Source organism: Schistocerca cancellata, chromosome 6, assembly GCF_023864275.1.
Source record: "Schistocerca cancellata isolate TAMUIC-IGC-003103 chromosome 6, iqSchCanc2.1, whole genome shotgun sequence".
Classification (NCBI taxonomy): Eukaryota; Metazoa; Arthropoda; class Insecta; order Orthoptera; family Acrididae; genus Schistocerca; species Schistocerca cancellata.
In genome coordinates this window covers 398,648,619-398,655,442 of record NC_064631.1, presented here as the reverse complement: position 1 = coordinate 398,655,442, position 6,824 = coordinate 398,648,619, and positions in this window count along the sequence as shown.

The window sequence follows — 6,824 nt, the reverse complement described above, 5'->3', positions numbered from 1 at the left end:
GTTAAGAATTTCGCCATAATGTTTTGGTGCATCAATGTATAATGTTGTTTCTTGAGTCTGCTTCTAGGCTGCTTCGACAAGTAGAACTTCTTTGATAATGAAGAATGCATACATTCCAGAATTTTAATGAATTCTGAAGGTTCTGTAGGGGATTGTCTAGTCATATCCAGCTTTTAGGGCGTTCTATGCAGTCTCAACATGAGGAGTGGGGGAGGAAAAGTCTCTGGGGTCCAATCCTCATAAGGGGCTCAAGTCCCTCAAGAGTTCGACTACTGCTATTATGAAATAAATTTTGTATCACATAAAAAATAAGAAAAATCTTACCCCAGAACCAGCTTAGCCAATCTAGTTCTTTCTTTACACTTCAGTTCTTCAGTTTTATGATTCCTACAGACCAGCTACATAAAATTCTATTTTGCGTTTAAACCCGACTGCACAGTTTTTTCTTTAAACATCATGCGCTAAAACCACTTTGTGATTGAGTCGAAAATGCGCTTTCTTTAAATATGCCTGGATATCTTACCAAAACGTTTCTCCAACAGATGTACAAGGCAGAAACGTCGTTATAATTTGGTACTATTGCCTATAAAATTCAAAATAAAGCACTTCTGATTCTACCACTAGGTGATTTTAGGCGAAATATACAGAAAATGTTTCGTATTTAAGAGTAGACACAAAATAAAATATGTGTATTTGAATATAGTTCCCCTGAAAAAATCGTAAAAGCGAAGAAATGAAAAAGCACGAAAGAGGTATGTTCGCCATGCTGATGCTCGGATATAAAGCGACAATATTCTTCTTTTGTTCAGCTGTAGAGTAGCCAACTTACGTGGGAACTATCATATTACTTGATGTTACATTTCTTGATCAAAAAATCTTGGTTTCAGATGCTGGAGATTCAAATAATCAAATTTCCTCCGAATATTAGTTCTTTTGTGTCACTATGATCCCGTTCTTGCAAAGCACATTAGCAAGGTCAGAACCGGACAAGAAGCTGCAAAAAGTTTAAAAATGCATTGTCTGTTAAGTGATACTCAGAATGAATTTATTTCTAGTCGTTTCCATCACGTCAGGCATACCATCTTGTAACAGAGAGAAAATTATTGTTGCTGCAACTCGTGATTCAAACCATGTTGAGCAGACATTCATGCTGCGTTATATTTACTTTAATAGGGATACTGATAAATATGAAATGAATAAACGGTTTTTGCAATTTATAGATCGTAATCGGAAAACAGGAGTTGCTATTGGACATTTAATTCAATCAATACTTGTGAAACACTCAATTTCTCTCAGTGAATGCACCGGACAAGGTTATGATAATGGAAGTAAAACGAGAGGATCTTACAAAGGAAGTCAGACAAATTTTCTTCGGTCGAATTCTCTTACAAAATTTTCTCTGTGGGCTTGTCATAGCCTCATGCGGAGAACATGTAGTTATGAGTTGTCGTAAGTACTTTTTGCACAGTGATTGAACTTCTTTACAGTCTGTTGAGTTTAAGTTCACAACTGTAGGAAATTCTGAAACAGTGTGTTGGAAGTTATTAAATTCCATCCCTGATACCCCTAGGAGTGCTCGGGTTGTCGCTGAAAAGCCAATTACAGCTTACTTGCATTAGATTGCCATTGTTGTTGAAACTCTCAGTAAGTTAAATTTGTCAGCTGAAGTACTTTCTGTGGTTCAAGGTGTTTTGGATTATGTGAGACCTCTCAAGTGTTTAATTATAGTATCAGTGTGGCTGAAGTTGTTGGTACCAATCGAGTACAAAAGCAAATTACTACAACCTCGAAATATCACCATCGATGTTCAGGTAAAACAATTATTACATCACTTAAAGTACCTTCGCGAAAATTGGAACACCTTTCTTCCTAGCAGTGCAATTAATGTCGATCCTGTATTTATGGAGGAGTGCACTAAAATTATTTCAGTATGAAACCATAAATGAAGTGGCAGGAGTGAATTCAGAAGCCTTATTCAAGATAAATGTTTTTAAGTCATTGTTGATAGTCCAGCGTCTACCTTGATAACATGATGTGGAACAGTGAAGATTTTAGATAAAACATGTGCGTTTTTATGGGAATACTGAAAGGTGACTGACGATCGGGTCGCCGAGGCATGTAAGTTATTTAGCAATGGATACAGTAATGATGTCACAACGGATTCAGAAGAAGAAATTCAGTATTTGAAAACAATTCATTCTTCAAACTTAGAGTACATTACTCTGGGACCATTGGACTTCTTGAATAAGATGCACGAGCTTAAAATTCCAGTCCCATTTCCGAAATTTCTTTTACACTCTTACAGTCACTGTAGCTGAAGCAGAAATGTCATTCGGCACCCTGGCTCGTGTTAAAAATTGTCTCATTGGCAGATCAACTATATATCAACGACTTCTCACAGATTCGGGGACCCTGGCAAATAAATATAATTTGGCAAGGCAGCTAGGCTTTGATGCTGTGATTGAAATGTATCGCAAAGCGTCATTGACAGTGTTACAGGCACGTAGGTTGTAATGTGCTGCTCGTTGCACACCTCATTGCGGTTTACATACGAGCTCGCTGATGTCTGTTTACTGAAATGTATGGGAATGCAGGGAGAGAAGAGATGGATGGAGAGGGTTTTTTTTGGGGGGGGGGGGACAGAACACTCTATATCGCAACGTCACTGGTTCCAGCCATTGGTCGTTGTTCAAATCAGTAAAATAATGAGCTTTTGTTTTAAAGTTACGTGAAAGTAAGTTAAACCAGTTTAAAAAATTAAATTAAATTAAGCATACATACATTTTACAGTAATTCGTTATTGAGTGGCACCTGAAGTAGAACGTGTGAGTTCGTCAGGAGTATCAGTTTCCTCTTCAGCCGTGCAAGTCTTGGTCGAGCCATTATCCAGTTACCCAGGTATGGTCGTCTTGGGTTCCTGATAACTATCTTCAACACTACTTTTCAAACCAATACTTATTACCCCTCTTTCAGTCCCGTACCCCATAAAAACGTCGTGGCACTGGCATTATTTTTTGATATATTTAACCTTTTCACACTCATTCATGATCCATTCCATTTATTTGTTAGTTCTTTCAAAGCCGCAGTGGGCAAATGGAAACGTGATTTAAAACTGTTTCTTTTTTTGTTTTACGAAGTTCTAAATGATTGTGATTTTAATAGAATACTCTACATGGTGTATCACAATAACTATTTCTAGTTTCCTGAAATCAAAAATATATTTCTTAAAAAAGCAATGCCCAGCCTTGCACCGTTCTGAACTTGTACTGGGATGAAGGAACCTTTTATATTGTAATAAATTTGCTAGAAGGACTTTATTATAAAACGAGTGTGAAATTGAGACCACAATCTTAGCAACAGCACAATTTTTTTCTGCGCAATAACTATAATTAAATAAAATGAAAATTGTAAATATATTTGCAAATGTTATTTAAATTTGTAGATATCAGTATGCATTCTAATTCTGATTAAAAATATACGTGGAAATCAGAAGTGTGGATGCAGGGAATGTGCTCGGAAAAAATTACGTACTAGAGACAGGAAATATAACTTTCAGTGTCAGTCCTGTAATTAGGAAGCCTAACTTTCTGCACTTCCGTAGCAAAACAAATTTACATATTTCACAGAGGCTGTTCTGTAACTTATAATAAACTAACTTCAGTAGTTCATTGTTTCCATGGTAAGAATTACAGCTGTAGCAAAACCATCTAAAATCTGAGTGATGGCTTCTGTATGGAAAACGAATCATTGGCATACATTGTAGGCCTATTACTGATAAATAATATTTATATTCATGTCCTCTTCGACATCAGAAAATTAGTGACAGTTAATTTGGTGTACTTGTATATAAACTTTCTGCTCTATGTCGAAACACTTTGCGCGACTTCTTCGAGGACGTCTGCTTTCTGAATACAATAAAATACAATGCAATGACATATCACAGTCTGTGTAATTTCCTCGAATGTTTACAGCTTACACTACCGCGCGCTCTGATTGACCCTCTTGCACCATGAACAACTATCAGTTTTCTCTCGAGAGCATGTCACGCAACGTGTAGTGCCATAGCACTAAATGCATTTGTGAACATTTGTATAGTGTTTAATAATAAATCACATTTATTTTATATTTCACCCCAATCAGTATCATATGTGTATCTGCAATTTTCCCCGAATTAAATCAAATCACATCAAAATTTCTTTGAAGTAACCATAAAGCTGGACTGTTAAATTTGGAAATGGGGCCCATTCACGTATCCTGTAGCAGATCCAGTCCTGGCTCTCAGCGGCCATGGTTTTATGTACTCACTATCAAAAACCTAATAAAATCTCACCGAGGAATTGCATAAAATTCCCATTACCGCCATTTCGGAAGCATATGCATGCACCCACGTATGAACCAGGGACCTTGTCGTCGATGGGGCGGCTTACGTGCCTCAGCGACACAGACAACCGTATCGTAGGTACAACCAGAACATAGGGGTACCTGTTGAGAGGCCAGACGAACGTTGGTTCCTGAAGAGGGTCAGCAGCCTTTTCAGTTGCTGTAGGGGCAACAGTCTGGACAACAAAACAAATATAACAATCTGAATGACTGACTGATCCGGCCTTGTAACATCAACCAAATTGCCTTGCTGTGCTGGTGCTGCGAACGGCTGAAAACAAGAGTAAACTACAGTCGTAATTATTCCCCAGGGCATGAACCTCTACTGAACGGTTAAATGATGATGGCGTCCTGTTGGGTAAAATATTCTGGAGGTAAAATAGTCCCACATTCGGATCTCTGGGCGGGGACTACTCAGGAGGAGGCTGTTATCAGGAGAAACAAAACTGGCATTCTACGGATCGGAGTGTAGAATGTCAGATCCCTTAATTGGGCACCTAGGATAGAATTTAGAAATGGAAGTGGATAGGTTGAACTTAGATATAGTGGGAATTAGTGAAGTTCGGTGACAGAGGGAACAGGATTTGTGATCAGGTGAATAAGGGTTACAAATAGTCAGATAGGGGTAATGCAGGAGCTGGTGTAATAATGATTAAGAAAATAGGAATGCGGGTAAGTTACTATGAACAGCATAGTGAACGCATTATCGTATCCAAGATAGTCGCGAAGCCCACGCTTACCACAGTAGTAGTCGGTCGTTGTGGCCGAGCGGTTCTTGGCGCTTCAGTCTGGAACCGCACGCCCGCTACGGTCGCAGGTTCGAATCCTGCCTCGGGCATGAATGTGTGTGATGTCCTTAGGTTAGTTAGGTTTAAGTAGTCCTCAGTTCTAGGGGACTGATGACCTCAGATGTTAAGTCCCATAGTGTTCAGAGCCATTTGAACCACAGTAGTATAAGTTCACATGCCAACTAGCTCCGCTGATGAAGAGATTGAATAAATGTATGATGAGATAAAAGAAATTATTCCGATAGTTAAAGGAGACAAAAATTTAATTGTGATAGGGGACTGGAATTCGATATTAAGAAAAGGAAGAAAAGGAAAAATAGTAAGTTAATATGGACTGCGGCAAAGGAATGAAAGAGGAAGCCGCGTGGTAGAATTTTGCCGGAGCATAAATTAATCGCAGCCGACACTTGGTTTATGAATTATAAAAGAAGGCTGTATATGTGAAAGAGATCTGGAGACATGGGAAGGTTTCAGATTGATTATATAATGGTTAGACAGATATTTAGGAATCAGACTTTAAGCTGTAAGACATTTGCAAGGTCAGATGTGAATTCGGACCACAATTTATCAATTTATTGGTTATAAATTGTAGATTAAAACTGAAGAAATTGGAAAAAGGTAGGAAATTAAGGAGATAGGATCTAGATAAGTTGAAAGAACCAGAGGTTGTTGGTAATTTCAAAGAGCGGAGTAGGCAACGGTTGAATAGAACACGGGAAAGGAACGAATGGGTAGCTTCGAGAGCTGAAATAGTGAAGGCAGCAGAAGATCACATAGGTAAAAGGACAAGCCGTAGTAGAAATACTTGGCTAACACATGAGGTATTGAATCTAATGATGAAAGGAAAAAATTTAAAAATGCACCAAATGCAGCAGGTGAAAGGAAAAAAAAAAGAGACTGACAGGAAGTGCAAAATTGCTAAGCAGGAATCGCTAGAGGACAACTGTAATGATTTAGAAGCATGTTTCACTAGGGAAATGATAAATAACGCCAACAGTAAAATTAAAAAGGCCTTTGGGGGAAGGAGAAGCAGCTCTGTGAATACCAAGAGCGCACATGGTAAACCAGTCCTAAGCAAACAAGGGAAAGCTGAAAGGTGGAAGGCGTCTATACGGGGTCCATACAAGAGAGGTGAACTTCAAAGCAATATTATAGAAAGGGAAGTGGACGTAGATGAAGATGAGATGAGAGGTATGACACTGCGAGAAGAATTTGATAGAGCTCTCACAGATCTAAGTCGAAAAAAGGTCCCAGGGATAGACTTTATTCCTTCAGAACTACTGATAGCCTTGGGAGAGCCAGCTATGACAAAACTAATGAGGATGTACTGAGAAGAACTGAGAAGACAAGAAACTTGTGGCACAACTTGATAAGAGAAGGGATCGGTTGATAGGACACATTCTGCTTGCCACGAAAAACAGCTGTCTAAGAGATACCTTCCACTTGCCGGTTTAACAGTCGAAACGCGCATGGGTGAAGTAAAATCTTGTGACTGAAGCACAGTTATATGTTTTTTTGTTTTCTTTTCTTCATAAGTTAAGGGTATGTTGGTTTTGTATTCACCAAATACTGTTATTGTCAGACAGAAATGTATGGCATGAAGAGAGCCTTTAACTACCGAAAGCAGCTGCTATTACGAGGTGTCTTGCTTCCACG